We start from the raw sequence: 17,378 nt of genomic DNA, 5'->3' as shown, positions 1-17,378 counted from the left end.
AAGAAGATCTTTCCTTATATTAAGACCTAGGTACTTACAATGATCTCCCCCTGTGGGTGGGGGCGGTAGAATAACACCCGCGGTATCCCCTGCCTGTCGTAAGAGGCGACTAGAAGGGGCCTCAGGGGCTCTGAACTTCGGAGCGTGGGTTGGCGACCACGGGGCCCTCAGCTGAGTCCTGGCATTGCTTCCACTTACTTGTGTCAGGCTCCTCACTTTCATCTATCCTATCCCACCTCTCTTGGTCAACTCTTGTTCTTTTCCGACCCCGACGCTATTAGGTTTGCGAGGGCTAGGGAGTCTTTCATTTGCACGCCCTTCGTGGCCCTTGCCTTTCTTAGGCCGATACCTTCATTTTTCGAAGTGTCGGACCCCTTACATTTTTTTCTCTCTGATTAGTGTTATATAGAGGATGGTTGCCCAGTTGTACTTCCTCTTAAAACAATAATCACCACCACCACCAACACTTACAATGATCCCCATAGTGTACTCTCAACTCATCAACGCAGTATTTTAAACTGAGAGGACTTTTCCTCCAGATGAAACTTACAACCAGACTCTTAAACCCGTTTACCATCATACGATTAAACAATATATTTAGACATTCATAAAAGTTCCCATTGTTCACCAGATATTTTTTCAGTTAGCTCACAACTTAGTTTTCAGCCAATGTGGGATTCTCGAATGACCGAACCAATTAAAGAATGCCGTAATCGAGTCACTTATTTCGTGATAGCTCACGGTGGAACAACATTCGTTTAAATGTGCATTGTTTTCATTACTTAAATGCTTCATAACTCTTCATAACTGAAGAAAATTACCCGACCACTATTGTCAAGGAACATTTCCTTATAAACAAAACAGTGTTTAGAGCCACAGATTCATGAAAATCTACAGCCTGTTTCCAGTCATTCTACCGGGTCAGGAATTTAATGAATGAAGCCCCCATCTAGCGGCGAGGATAGGAATTGTGCCGGCTGCCGAAGCCTGTCGCACTCCCCTGGGGCAATGATTGATGACTGACAGAAGAAATGAAATGACATTGGAGAGTGTTGTTGGAATGAAAGATGACAGGGAAAACCAGAGTGCCCGTAGAAAAAACCTGTCCTGCCTTCGCTTTGTCCAGCACAAATATCACATGGAGTGACCAGGATTTGAACCACGGAATCCAGTGATGAGAGGCCGGCGCGTTGGCGCCTGAGCCACGGAGGCTCTAGCGTCACCACCTATAGGCTCCGCGCGCTGGTGGGAGAAATACACCGCTGCACTGCGAGTGGCGAACATTGTAAGCTAATGCGATCATCGCGCACATATCTGCTGTCGTCTGACCGCGTGTTGCCATGGCCGAACAGTGCGATTTCAGAGTGTTTTAAACAACAATTGGCCAAATTATTCCAGACTTGCAGAATGTGGCCAAGTATTACATTTACAAGAAAAACAGTTTGCAGCAAATAGCAACAGAGCGAATAACTGCAACTGTGATAAGAGAAAAACTTTGGTTCACTAGATATCCTACCATTTCACGATAGAGGCAACATAGTAATTTATGTATTATTTGTGGTGATAATGAGATTCATTTATACATTTAACAATATTGTATTCAGAAAAATATCTTTGACGTATTTCTAATACGATATCGTGTTAGCGTATGTTAATGTCGCTAGGGAGGCCTTGGTAAAAAAAAAAAAAAAGTTTCCATGAAATGTAAGCATACAGTATTTCTGCTATTATTTATACAGTTTACTTCAGAACATGTAACTTCGCGTACTAATCAACCCTATGAATAGTCTCGACCTTGCATCTCAAAATTGGGGAAAGAGAAATACAGCAAGGAGAGGAAATTAGAGGAACTTTTTCAGATAAAAAGGCACAGGTTTGATGTTGGACCAAATGAAATTCCAGATTTTGAAACCGCATGTTCACTATCAACAAATTTTCACGAAGAGAAAAATCACAATCTCTTAATATTTTCAATAAATGATTGTGTCTGTATCTATATAAATAAAATAAGAGTTTTGTCTGTACATTGCTCAGAATTTGAAAATAATGGTATTTCTGTATCGGTCATGTCCATAGTAACAAGAAAATGCACTTTTTACTTTTCCGTAATTTCTGTCTGTCTGTCTGTCTGTCTGTATGTATGTATGTACACGCATCACGAGAAAACGGTTGAAGAGAATTTAATGAAAATCGGTATGTGAAGTCGGGGGATGAGCCTCTACAATCTAGGCTATAAATCATTTTACTCACGCTGAGTGAAATGGTAGTTTAGGGGAAGGCCTAAAATTGAATTCTCAACTATTTATGTTATTAGTGGTCTAATGAAAATCGGTATCGAAGTCGGGGGATGAGCCTCTACAATCTAGGCTATAAATCATTTTACTCACGCTGAGTGAAATGGTAGTTTAGGGGAAGGCCTAAAATTGAATTCTCAACTGTTTATGTTATTAGTGGTCGTATTTTAAAGAAAATGGGTAAGCAAAGTTGGGGAACAAGTTGCTACAATCTAGGCTATCAATAATTGTATTCACGCTGAGAAAATGGTAGTTTAGGGGAAGGCCTAAAATTTAATTCTCAAATATTTCTCATTAGAGGTGTAATCGATGAATGCTACATAACTACGGTTATATAGTATTAAATTTCCTATTATTAATGTCTTATACATTGTTACCGTACTGGCTATGATCACAAAGATATTCATGAATTTTGATTTTTGTTACTAAGTCCATATCAGCGCCGAGTAACGAGAAAATGGATAAAAGTATTTAATGAAAATCGGTATGTAAAGTCGGAGAATAAGAAGCTACAGTTTATGGTATAAAATATTTTACAAATCACAGAGTCGAAAGAAAACTAAATGTGAAGGCCTACAATATAAAAAGCTCATAACATTGATCAACAATAACATTACATTGACCATTGTTTATCGTGATGTGCTTTGTGTCTTCTGTTGCCCCTCATCTCCGGTCGCACCGACATAGATAGAGGGCTAGGAGTGCCTTAGGCCTTAATTAAGGTATAGGCCCAGCATTTGACTGGTGTGAAAGTGGGAAACCACGGAATACCATCTTCAGCGCTGCCGACAATGGGGTTCGAATCCACTATCTCTCGGATGGAAGCTCACAGCTGCGCACCGCTAACCACACGGTCAACTCGCCCAGTCGTCTGTCTGAATATTGATGGGAAGTAGCTGGGGAGTTAGATAACTTTCTTCTTTAGCATGCCATTCCCCCGGTTTATAAATTTTCTGATAATACTGGTACGTAACACACTGGATCAACATAGCATTCAAGCTATTCAATCCCTACTCTCTCAGCTGGGCTGAGTGGCTCAGACGGTTGAGGCGCTGGCCTTCTGACCCCAACTTGGCAGGTTCGATCCTGGCTCAGTCCGGTGGTATTTGAAGGTGCTCAAATATGTCAGCCTTGAGTCGGTAGATTTACTGGCACGTAAAAGAACTCCTGCGGGACAAAATTCCGGCACCTTGGCGTCTCCGAAAACCGTAAAAGAGTAGTTAGTGGGACGTAAAGCAAATAACATTATTATATTATTAATCCCTACTCTGAGGCACTGATTGGAATGAACAGTGTGCATATTTAGCGGAATAATGGCAGATGAGTGTTCATGGCAATCTGCGGCCTGGTCATCTCAGCTCTGGAACTTTGGACTATTAGACTGGCACCGCAATCTGACCGCAGCACTGTTCGTTAAAAGTGATAAAACGTGCGGCTTTCCATTTGATCGAGTATTTTATATGATAGTATTGCTTTTAATCGCTACATTCATACTTACGTTTTTGTAATGACCTATGTTGATTTTAGGTTAGGAAAACCACAAAGTCAGTCTTTCTGAGAATCCCGTAGCGAAGCACGGGTACCTCAGCTAGTTTATAATATGATCAATTCCAACCTCTGTAATATAACGGTTAGCGCTACTAGTTGCCTTCGTCGGGGGCACGGGCTTGATTCCCGATACTGCCATAAATATAAGATTGACATGAGGGCTGTTATGCTGTTAAAACGGTACGTGCAACTCATTTTGATTAGAGGTGTGCTTGAAAAGAGTTGCACCAGTTTGAGGCGAGGACAGGAGTTTACGTATGCAAAATGCGGTATTTCTGTGAGCTATTGATATTGTGTAATGAAGGCCTATCTCTATAATTATATTTGTCTACTGCCTTATCAAATCCATTTCGTGCGTTTGTGACGGAATACTATAAAATCTCACACTCCGGTCTGTAGTACAGTTGCTATTATTGTTGTTGTTATTATTATTATTATTATTATTATTATTATTATTATTATTATTATTTCTTAATCTGTTTACCCTCCAGGGTTGGCGTTTCCCTGGGACTCAGCGAGGGATCCCGCATCTACCGCCCCAAGGGCAGTGTCCTGGAGCTTGACCAGTGCCTCGCCCGGACGGCCTCACCTTGCTGTGCTGAACAGGGGCCTTACGAGGGGATGGGAAGACTGGAAGGGATAGACACGGAAGAGGGAAGGAGGCGGCTGTGGCCTTTAGTTAGGTACCATCCCGGCATTTGCTTGGAGGAGAAGTGGGAAACCACGGAAAACCACTTCCAGGATGGCTGAGGTGGGAATCGAACCCACCTCTACTCAGTTGACCTCCCGAGGCTAAGTGAACTCCGTTCCAGCCCTCGTACCACTGTTCAAATTTCGTGGCAGAGGCGGGAATCGAACCCGGGCCTCCGAGGGTGGCAGCTAATCACACTAACCGCTACACCACAGAGGCGGACCATTATTATTATTATTATTATTATTATTATTATTATTATTATTATTATTATTATTATTATTATTATTATTATTATTATTATTATTATGGCTATCATTAAGACTATGGTAATATAATACAGTGTATCTATTATGATGTTTGTGCTTTAAAAATGATGGCCTATTGCAGCTTACTTTGCAAATATTAGATTGCTATAATAATTTGTTGGTAATTATTAACCTTTTTTTTTAATGGTTCAAATACATTTTGTAAAGAGTTATTTTGTATTAATTAAAATGTATAAATCCCGAATCACTTCTTGCGATTTACTGTTAACATCAAATCCATTTCGTGAATTCGCGAACGAAGGCTCTGTATTGCAGCATCTATTAATGCAGCCAACAACAAGCACATCATTCTGTCAGAACGTTTTGACATTAAAAATAATCATCCGATGACGGCTATGTAAAATGATGGAATAAATGCACGTAATCGTCACACATATTCCAGCTTCTTATGGTGAGATGTTGATGAAGATGTCTCTAAGGAATTCTCGTCATTTCCACCCGCAGCAGCACATTGCTGTACGCACGGAGCCTATAGAGAAGACCTAGCAATACAAATACAATCCTCGTGTGACGTCATGCTGCAACGTCCTATCCGAACTAGCAGCCAAGCAGCGTGTTTTGAATGTTATTTTTGTTGGATGTGTGGAAAAGTGTAGTTTTTGACTAGTGCGTGTGTATGTTCTTTAGTTTGTGGTAGGCCTACCTATCATAGTAAAAAGCATAATGGCTCATAAGTGCAGTGTGCCAAATTGTAAAGGCAATTATTTAAACGGTCCAAAAGTGAGCGTGTTCTCTTTCCCTGCTTATGAAGAACTGAGGTTAAAATGGATAAGAGCTATTCATCGGGAGGATTTAATTCCTAGGAAACACACTAGGGTATGTATAATTTTGGTTTACTAAATCCTTTTGATACGGAAATCACATTAAGAAATTAAGAACGGCATAATTTACGAACATGTGCATTCATTTTTCAATGTATTTTACGTATGCAAACTTCATTTTAAAGACGATGAGATTGAAAGATCCACGAGCATGTTCGATGAAAAGAACGGGATGTTACTCATTGCCCCTTTGTCAAACCCCAGATTGGTGAAAGGTTAGTTCATCATTCCTAGATAGAGCACAATAATATTTTATGGCTATTCCTTGCTTCTTAATAGAATGCCAGTTTCAGTACAACTGTGTAACAGCTAATTTTAAACATTTTAGATGCGGTTCCATTACAGTTTCCAAACGGCCTTCAATATCTCTCTGGAACCACTAATGCCTCCCGTGAAGATCCAGAAAACAGGCGGCGTAGAGTGGAAAACCAGTGTTTAGAAAATGATACTACTGACAGTTTACGTACATATAGTGAACATGCTGAGACAATAAAATTTAAAGACTTTGAGGAATGAAAGCTGAAAGTGAATGACATTACATTTAATACTGAATGGGAGTGCTCAAGAAAGAATCAGGTTTATATTTAATTTTAATTTAAGAGGAACCTAACCCTCATTTTTCTTGTTGTGTTAAAATAACACAAGATTTGCATGCTTCGTTATTTGTAAACAACGCAGAAGTTAAGCGCTATAAAGTGGTGCCATTGCCCAAGCATGTTAACAATCTTACAGAAACTGAATCGTTAATACAGAATGAACATCATCTGTATGCATCTTCCACTATGTGTAGCAGCCAGGATATAGAAGCAGCGGGTATAGTGCGCATTGGTATCACCGAAATATCACTATAAAATTTGTCACAAATAGAACAAAATAATTGCTTTTACACATAAGTGAAAAATCCCTGGCAAATTAAGAAATATTTGATTTTTGGAGAATATTATGTATACGTACTTTACCACTTTACAAGTACATTTGGTGTTGCGCTCACAGTGACACACGTATGTCTTTTGTTTTACACTTCCCTATAGCAACATATGGCTTGGAAAACATTTGGGAACATTTGAGTATGAAACAGTTAGATAAAATCGAGAAGTTGAAGGCAATCTACTTGAAACGGGCTCTGAGCCTCTCCAAATATTCTCCTTCCCGGCTCGTGTATGAGCTATCCAGAGAGGGATTTTATGTGGAAGAGCTAAGGTTACAGTTGTTACTTCCAGCAACAACACCCTATATACATCTGCTTCGAGACCTACGATCGAAGAAGGCTGACATCTGGGAAGATTTCTACTCTACCGATGCCATGCTAAATCGCGAGTGGGTTCAAGGTGGATATGAATTGCGACACCTGCTGACAAGGTTCTGCGTTCATGGGTTCCATTATAAACTGTGTAATATAAAGCATTATCATGAACCAGGTTTGAACTGTGTATGTTCAAGATGTGGTGCACACTGTACTAGGTACCATGTTTTAAATTGTAAACAGCGATCAGAATCACTGGTGAAATTTTGCAACGAAGATTAATGTTTTATATAGTAAATCTTTGCACATTGTGCGCGTTAAATAAATTATTATTTTGTCTTACACTTTCAACGATTTCGTGTGTGATATCTGTGTTCACTGAAGTTCTTTGCTTTCGTTTCATTGCTTCACTTGTCAAACATCATCATTTCATGAATAGTATCGCGATATGCAATATTTAATAGGCGACAAAATGGTATGGCCAATGTACATAAGAAAAATTCAGTGGACTAGTGATTTATTGGTCCAGGGATCGAGCTACTTTCGTTCGAACAGAAATAAAAATATTTATTGGTCCAGGAATCATGCTATTTTTCTGTTGACCTCCATTTTGCTGTTTGAACTGGCCGCTCTAGTCATATGGACAAAGATAATGAGAATCCACAGACATAGCACTCCCATTCCACGGTGCTAGCCCTGGACCTGAAGAAAGTAACAAAAGACGGCACCAGCAGCGCAATACGTCATAAACCAGTCCTGTCTACAAGCCTTAAGTGTGTTTTCATATTTCTCAAATAACGACAGTATTTCTTAATTTGCCAGGGATTTTTCACTTGATATGTGTAAAAGCAATTATTATGTTCCATTTGTGACAAATTTGACAGTGATATTTGGGTGATACCAATGCGCATCGTACCCAGAAGCAGTTTTGACTATTCTTGATGGTTTATTCGCCGACCCCCTGTGGGTGGGGGCGGTAGAATAACACCCACGGTATCCCCTGCCTGTCGTAAGAGACGACTATAAGGGGCCCCAGGGGCTCTAAACCTTGGAGCGTGGTTTGGCGACCACGGGGCCCTCAGCTGAGTCCTGGCATTTCTTCCACTTACTTGTGCCAGGCTCCTCACTTTCACCTATCCTATCCGACCTCCCTTGGTCAATTCTTGTTCCTTTCCGACCCCAACGCTATTAGGTTTGCGAGGGCTAGGGAGTCTTTCATTTTCACCCCCTTCGTGGCCCTTGTCTTCCTTTGGCCGATAGCTTCATTTTTCGAAGTGTCGGATCCCTTCCATTTTTTCTCTCTGATTAGTGTTATATAGAGGATGGTTGCCTAGTTGTACTTCCTCTTAAAACAATAATCACCACCACCACCGTTTATTCGCCGGCCCCGTGGTGTAGGGGTAGCGTGCCTGCCTCTTACCCGGAGGCCCCGGGTTCGATTCCCGGCCAGGTCAGGGATTTTTACCTGGACCTGAGGGCTGGTTCGAGGTCCACTCAGCCTACGTGATTAGAATTGAGGAGCTATCTGACGGTGAGATGGCGGCCCCGGTATAGAAAGCCAGAAATAACGGCTGAGAGGATTCGTCGTGCTGACCACACGACACCTCGTAATCTGCAGGCCTTCGGGCTGAGCAGCGGTCGCTTGGTAGGCTAAGGCCCTTCAAAGGCTGTAGTGCCATTTTTTGATGGTTTATTACAATACTACCAAATAAGTTTCCTGAGAAGAAAAATATGTTGAATTTCTTAAAAGAACAGTTATTCTTGCTACCTAAGAAGAGGGTGAAGTATTATTCCTGGGAGTTAATGGTATTTTCTTCACTTGCTCATTCAATTTCTCCCAATTGTTACACATTTATTCGAAGATCTGGTAACTTAACTCTTCCTGCTCCACGTACGTTGGATGTATGTTCAAATCTTGTAACAAACACTCTGCAGGAGAAGAATGGCAATTATCTGCTCTAAATGAAGAGTGAATTTCCATTACTCTCTCCAGAAGACAAAGTTGTACTATTGCCAATGGATGAGGTTCACATCAAACCCTAGTTAGATTTCAAATAGGGCAGGGTAGTAAGTACTGCGAGGAACAGTGACGAATGTGCCACGAGTGCATATTATGTTTTCATGGTCATTAGTGTACTTTCACATCATAAAAATGTTGCTCGTATTGTACTGTCACTAATATTCATGTGAGGAAACATTATGAACACAAAAATCCGTGGTTTGGAAGAAATAGGCTTTGAAGTAGCAGCAGTTATTGCAGATTGAAGCATGTATTTTGCTATCCCAAAGACAGAACAGAAAGCTCTTCTTTGTCATAGACACCGCTCACATTTCAAAATGTGTTCGAAATAACTGGTTAAATGTAAAGCACCAGCAACTCTATTTCCCAAGACATAAATGACTATGAGAAGATGCATGTTGCATGTTTTAGTGTGTAGAAACATCTACATTCATTAGAAAAGAAGAATCTTCTAAAATATGGGTTCTCCGTAACGCTGAAAGCTTTATATCCAACAAATTTAGAACGCCAACATGTTTCTTTGGCACTGAAAATTTGTAATTGTAATCATCCACCAGCTATTGCCATGAAGGAAATAGGACCTAAAAAGAACTTGGAATGCTGGGAAAGTACAGCAAATATTATAGAAATTATCTCTACGTGGTGGGACATATTAAATGTTAAAACACTACGGAAATTTAAACGTCTCAGTAATCCTTTTGAATTGAAGAGTCTATAACCACAGTCTTATGTCATATTCGTATTCAGAAAAGTTAGTGCAATGGTTGGATAATTGGAAGTCGAGTAATCCTTATGGAAGGCTCAGTAAAGAGACACACACTGCATTGATTCTGTCTACAACGGGTTTATCAGAAATGGCAAATTATTTTCTCATTGATAAAGGTCACAGCATTTTCTTGTCTGTAAAAGTGCAGACAGATAACTTGAAAGCTCCGTTTGGTAAATATCGACAACTTGCAGGTAGTCAGTACAATATGTCCCTTGGGCAAATATATGAAGTTGAAAATAAATTGCGACTTCAGAGTGTTATTGAACTGGAATCTGCTATTGCTGATTGTACCGAAGACAAGCAGTATGATGTTGGTGTATTTGTGGAATGCTCAGCAGATGAAAATGATATGGATGGGACTGAAGAAGAATATTGGCCTCTGTTACATTTCACAGGGGATATTGTTCCTTCGGTATAATGTAACGATACAGCTGCGATTACTGTGAAGTTTTTATCTGCAATGAAACACGCTGTCCATTCCAGCTTAATAAATGTAAAGGACAGGGGTGGATAGTGCCATCCACACAGTGATGTGGTACTGTGAACGTCACACTGTCACATAATTATGAATAAACTGTTACAGAAGGATTTCAAAACACATTTCCTACATCATTCCAGTCAGTTCAATCAATCAATCAATCAATCAATCAATCAATCAATCAATCAATCAATCAATCAATCAATCAATCAATCAATCAATCAATCAATCAATCAATCAATCAATCAATCAATCAATCAATCAATCAATCAATCAATCAATCAATCAATCAATCAATCAATCAATCAATCAATCAATCAATCAATCAATCAATCAATCAATCAATCAATCAATCAATCAATCAATCAATCAATCAATCAATCAATCAATCAATCAATCAATCAATCAATCAATCAATCAATCAATCAATCAATCAATCAATCAATCAATCAATCAATCAATCAATCAATCAATCAATCAATCAATCAATCAATCAATCAATCAATCAATCAATCAATCAATCAATCAATATTGATCTCCATTTAGGGCAGTCGCCCAGGTGGCAGATTCCCTATCTGTTGCTTTCCTAGCCTTTTCCTAAATGATTTCAAAGAAATTGGAAATTTATTGAACGTCTCCCTTGATAAGTTATTCCAATCCCTAACTCCCCTTCCTATAAATGAATATTTGCCCCAGTTTGTCCTCTTGAATTCCAACTTTATCTTCATATTGTGATCTTTCCTACTTTTATAAACGCCATTCAAACTTATTAGTCTACTAGTGTCATTCCACGCCATCTCTCCGCTGACAGCTCGGAACATACCACTTAGTCGAGCAGCTCTTCTTCTTTCTCTCAATTCTTTCCAACCCAAACATTGCAACATTTTTTTAACGCTACTCCTTTGTCGGAAATCACCCAGAACAAATCGAGCTGCTTTTCTTTGGATTTTTTCCACTCCTTGAATCAGGTAATCCTGGTGAGGGTCCCATACACTGGAACCATACTCTAGTTGGGGTCTTACCAGAGACTTATATGCCCTCTCCTTTACATCCTTACTACAACCCCTAAGTACCCTCATAACCATGTGCAGAGATCTGTACCCTTTATTTACAATCCCATTTATGTGATTACCCCAATGAAGATCTTTCCTAATATTAACACATAGATACTTACAATGATCCCCAAAAGGAACTTTCACCCCATCAACGCAGTAATTAAAACTGAGAGGACTTTTCCTATTTGTGAAACTCACAACCTGACTTTTAACCCCGTTTATCAACATACCATTGCCTGCTGTCCATCTCACAACATTTTCGAGGTCACGTTGCAGTTGCTCACAATCTTGTAACTTATTTATCACTCTATAAAGGATAACATCATCCGCAAAAAGCCTTATCTCTGATTTCACTCCTTTACTCATATCATTTATATATATAAGAAAACAAAGGTCCCGATAATACTGCCTTGAGGAATTCCCCTCTTAATTATTACAGGGTCAGATAAAGTTTCACCTACTCTAATTCTCTGAGATCTATTTTCTAGAAATATAGCAACCCATTCAGTCACTCTTTTGTCTAGTCCAATTGCACTCATTTTTGCCAGTAGTCTCCCATGATCCACCCTATCAAATGCTTTAGACAGGTCAATCGCGATACAGTCCATTTGACCTCCAGAATCCAAGATATCTGCTATATCTTGCTGGAATCCTACAAGTTGAGCTTCAGTGGAATAACCTTTCCTAAAACCGAATTGCCTTCTATCGATCCAGTTATTAATTTCACAAACATGTCTAATATAATCAGAAAGAATGTCTTCCCAAAGCGTACATACAATGCATGTCAAACTTACTGGCCTGTAATTTTCAGCTTTATGTTTATCACCCTTTCCTTTATATACAGGGGCTACTATAGCAACTCTACATTCATCTGGTATAGCTCCTCCGACCAAACAATAATCAAATAAGTACTTCAGATATGGTACTATATCCCAACCCATTGTCTTTAGTAAATCCCCAGAAATCTGATCAATTCCAGCCGCTTTTCTAGTTTTCAACTTTTATATCTTAATGTAAATGTCATTGTTATCATATGTAAATTTTATTACTTCTTTGGCCTTAGTCTCCTCCTCTATCTCGACATTATCCTTGTAACCAACATTCTTTACATACTGCTGACTAAATACTTCTGCCTTTTGAAGATCCTCACGTACACACTCCCCTTGTTCATTAATTATTCCTGGAATGTCCTTCTTGGAACCTGTTACTGCCTATACATACCCTTTCATTTTTCACTAAAATTTGTATGACTGCCAATTATGTTATGTTAATCATGTTATCCTTAGCTGCCTTCTTTGCTAGATTCAATTTTCTTGCAAGTTCCTTCAATTTCTCCTTACTTCCACAGCCATTTCTAACTCTATTTCTTTCCAGTCTGCACCTCCTTCTTAGTCTCTTTATTTCTCTATTATAATAAGGTGGGTCTTTACCATTCCTTACCACCCTTAAAGGTACAAACCTGTTTTCGCATTCCTCAACAATTTCTTTAAACTCATCCCAGAGTCTGTTTACATTTTTATTTATCATTTTCCACCGATCATAGTTACTTTTTTAGAAACTGAATGTGCTGTTACAAATAACTATGAAATGTTTGTCCTCTGAAATGTTTATGGGCAACAAGGGCACTAGTCATACGACAGATCTCATTCAACGGAACATTCTTCATACATCTAGCAATATATTGATTAATCATGTTGTAAAATACTTCAGTGATAATGCTAAATCTAAAACTCTCACCCAGCATAAAAGAAGAAAACTAATGCAGTGAATTATAGTGTTTAGTCCTGATTATGGCAATCATTTTTTAAATAGAGTGCAGAATGCGTTTAGTTATGAACTATGACTAAACTTTAAAGCAGACAACTAGTTTATAAATTTAATTATCTGATATGTTTCTTTAATTGCTCTACGCAACTGTAAGAATTGGTATTTTAAACTACATTGATGTATATGCCATGTAGCCTACTGGATTTCATTCATTGATAAGGTCATTGTAGAATGATTGAGTGCGCATGCCAGTTTTTAACTGGTGTGTTTTAAGTTGTTCTTGTTTTTGTGGTAAGCTTGTGTGCTATGTACAGTGTTTTGTTATTAAGGTAAATATGTGCATGCCATTGCTGCTGTTCTCGTTTAGAAATTGCTTGGAAAATATCTTTACCTATGAAGTCATCAGTTCCTTCTGTAACATCTTTGGGTTACAAATTATTTCACTTTTCTTTTGAAGGGGGTGTAAATTTTTGGACATTACCAAACGAAGTATAGGGACAGCCAGGAACCTATTTGTGTAAAATTTCGTTATTTAGACATTGGTTGTTTTTGCGGAATAATCCTTACGTTAGAAATGATCAGTAATATATCTTACATGTTTTGGTACGGTAATTGCTCGGTAAAAATAAAGATTGAACCAATTGGATATGAGTGTGATAGCTAACTGTAGATTCGAACTGTAATAATCCGGTATAAGTGTTTAAGTTACGAATGGCATGACGTATGTCCATGGCCTGTTCATGGCCTTAGCGCCTTCGCGTCACGAATCGTATTGCGAGGCCTTCTCTATAGGTGGTATTGGCTCTAGCCACAGATTCATACTAATGAAAATTCTTGAGGAGTCTCTTCCGTTAAAATTGACATATTGCGCTTACACTTACATAAACTATATATTAGTAGGTGTGTTTCGCGCAGGTAGCTGACATTAATTTACCAGGACATTGACGGAACACTGTTTGATGAGAAGTTTCTAACTTTACGCCCCGTTCCAGCTTGCCCTTGTCGTCTTGGAACGAATCACAATGTCGATGGATCCTATGATTCAATTAATTCCGCTCCAAGTCAATAGTCCCAGCTACGACACAAAGGTACAGTTTCGAGTAAATGAGAGGCCACAAGCTCGTAATATTTAAAGAAGCACTCTGACAGCTAGGGCTTGAGGGAGGTTCATTTCACGGCGTTGCCACATTCCTGCATTCCTTCCTCCTCCCCCTCACTTTCGGCTCACTTGTTCGTTTATTCAGTCCGCTGTGTTCTGGTGTGGACTACCTGACCAGACTGTGACTGTCTTAGTCTCATGGTCAGTTATTTTTAACAGGAACCGGGCGATAAACTCAGACAGTAGAGAACCGGCAATCTGAGCCCAAACTAGCACGTTCGATCCTGACTCAGTCCGGTGATATTTGAAGGTGCTCAAATACGTCAGCCTCGTGTCGGTAAATTTACTGGCAGGTAGAAGAACGCCTACGCGACTAAATTTAGGCATCTCGTCGACTCCGGAAGCCGTAAGAGTAGCTGAGAGGACGTAAAATCTAAAACAGTATTACTCTTTAACAGGGGTGGAACCTGTACACCTTATTAGCACAAATAAAGGGCATAAAACAAATAAGACACGTGTTCAAGGGCTAAGTGGGGAGGGGTTCATAAACATGTGTACTCTTTTCCACACCACCCAGAGGTAGAGTACCTGGCGCGTTTTTTTTAGAGTGGTATCCCCAGTAGGCCTAATCCACTGTCGGTGTCCTTAATCATTTTAGTGGCTCAATCGCTTCCATCCCACCTTCGCTGCTGCTGCTTCAGTAGGGGGTTTGAAGGAAGGCTACAACAGGAGGATCCTTCCAACGGTATTATAAGTTCGTCCACCTCATAGACCAAAGCCTTCTCCTTTTCTATAGTAGTGTTAATTTCATTCCCCACGTGTGCAACTGCGTTTTTCAAGTCTTCGGCAGTTACTCAATTTAATTCCGTCAGCGGAAAATCTCTGTACATCTGCCGAGGTGGATCGCTTGTTGTTTACCGCAACAAAACACTTAACTTGAGCCCATATAAGTTCGAGAGGGTCAAAATGGCAGTAATACCGGGGCAGACTTATGACGTCATTGCACAGCACCTTTTCGATTTCTTTTTCCTGGTGAGGCCTAGAAGAATTCCCTTTGTCATTTCCTTGTTTGCTTTAACTTCATGAAGGAGAAGCCAGTCTTCATTTCGTCCTTTCGACTAACGTTTGTCATCAAGCTGGACACTGCGGTAGGGAGCACTATCACGCTGCTCGGTTTGAAGTTCTCAAACCAATTTCGGAATCTTTTGTGGTCTATTCCTTTGTGGTAATCGTCCATCTTCTTTCAGCTGAAGGGCAGCAACGCGTCAACTGAAACCACGTGGTGGACAATCGGTCGTCCTCCTCGTCCTCATGGTCCTGTGATCGTTCCCTTGAGAAAGTCATCGGTCCATCCCTTACTTCTGGTATGGCCAGCATTGACCCATGTCTCGTCTAGCCACACAATAGACATTAGGTCCCACCTCTAAACCTTCTACAGGAACGTACTTCTTAGAGTTACTACCTGACAAATCTCCTACAGCAGATTCCTACTGTTAATAGTTTTATATTTAAAACCAAGGTTATGAACCACTTTCAGTAAAAAAGCTAATAATAACAAACATTGGTATCATTTGAAAATATCACAGCATTTTATTATAGACTTAATGATGTCACGATCACTGAATGATGTGTCAAGTGCATTGATGCGTTATTGATACTTCTGAAATAAAGCCTTGATTATTCCGTAGTGCAGCTTTCCGCAGAGTTTCTCCGTGAGAACCTCGAGTATCGTCGAAGTATATCTACTTCTAAGCTGAACTTCCAATGTGAGGTATTACTTCCTCCCATAATTCTCCGAGTGTCCACACTTTGTGCCAGGAGATGAATTACGAAATTGTTGGTGTGAGAATTCCAAACAACAGAAGTCGGAAACATCAAATATATATCTGGCAAAGCATGTAAATTAATTCTGGATTTAGTGAAGTTTATAAAAGCAAGATTAATGAACTCGAAGATATCAACACAAATTCTCAATTTGGGCAGAAATGCACACACGCTGCGGACTCCAAAACTATATAAAGTACATACGTGCTGTGTCTTTAAGCTATTATATTCGCATGCAAATTTGTCCACGTCATCGAGGATTGGTCTTCTAGCAATAATGATGCTGAAGATATAGTGTTTGTACAGTAACCGCCAGTTGCTGCAGGTCACGAAATACTCACAATGTGATACAAACCGGCGGGTGATCACTGTCCCATACCTGAGAGATGGCAAAGCGGGAGAGTGTCCATAGGAAGGAGCCAGTTCAGCGTGACGTGAAACTGTAACTCCCGTGGTACGCCGGCAGAAAACGACACGACCGCGAAACTAAAAAGTGTGTCAAGGCTGTAAATATTTATCCCGGCCAGACTACTGTATAAATGTCAAAATCTCCGATGGGAGTCACCACCCCGCACGATGCGCCTTCGAAGGAGGAATATCGAATGCGAATCACGAGGAGACTCAACAGATACAGTGGCAGTGGCTCAGCCGAGTTCCTGGATCGCGGCCCCTGCGAGTTGAGATACCTCGTTACTCTGTCCAGAGGGCGCCCAGTGGTGCGCACTAGACCCATGCAGTTTTTACGGTCTACAGTTTACCTATTTCAATGCTGCAACGCACATGTTCACGACCATGGACACACTTAACATCTCCGCCGAAACGAGTTCACGCTCCAACCACCATCTTACACAGGAGGACCGCCCGATTCCACGGAGACGTCACCCTTCGGCAGAGCAGACTTTCGCGGCATCCAGTCGATATCAGCGCGCGGCGATGCCGGCACATGCACGGGAAGGTAAAAACACTGTCCGAAAGCGGGAGACTACTTCCCGAACAAGCAAGACCTCGAGGACCGAACACAGCTTTTTCGGAAGCCAAGACTGATAAATACTCCGCCAGCCAACGGCGAAGTACCTCCCTGCGAAGGCATTACAACTCTCAGCAGGAACACGCATCAGATACATGCGACACGGCCCATGGCGCTCCAGGACCCCCAAACAGGTGTACCCCTGAAGCAACGAGGAGACCGAGACATCGCGTACCACGCCATCGTCCCTCTACATGTGGCCCAACCAATGAACGCTAAACACTGTCGGAGGAGGGAATTCCACCGTTCCCAAAAGATGGAGCTCCCACTGGCCCTGATCACCCTGAATAGTATCATCATCGTCAACCGCCAACAACACGACGACGAAATCTCTAACGTCGCAAAAGGCAACATCACCGATCGCACTAACGTAGAGATGCCCCGAGGTCATCATGCAGCGGGACGAAGACGGA

At 40.5% G+C, this 17,378-nt stretch overlaps 1 protein-coding gene across 1 annotated transcript in view; it reads left to right on the top strand.

Moving 5' to 3' along the window:
* The window catches only part of LOC136872308 (uncharacterized), a 375,410-nt gene that overhangs the window by 24,414 nt on the left and 333,618 nt on the right, over positions 1-17,378 (top strand). The gene's annotated exons all lie outside the window — the stretch shown is intronic.

This window comes from Anabrus simplex, chromosome 4 (assembly GCF_040414725.1).
Source record: "Anabrus simplex isolate iqAnaSimp1 chromosome 4, ASM4041472v1, whole genome shotgun sequence".
NCBI classification, from domain to species: domain Eukaryota; kingdom Metazoa; phylum Arthropoda; class Insecta; order Orthoptera; family Tettigoniidae; genus Anabrus; species Anabrus simplex.
The sequence above is the reverse complement of the archived record's forward strand: the minus strand, read 5'-3'. Positions and strand labels throughout refer to the sequence as shown.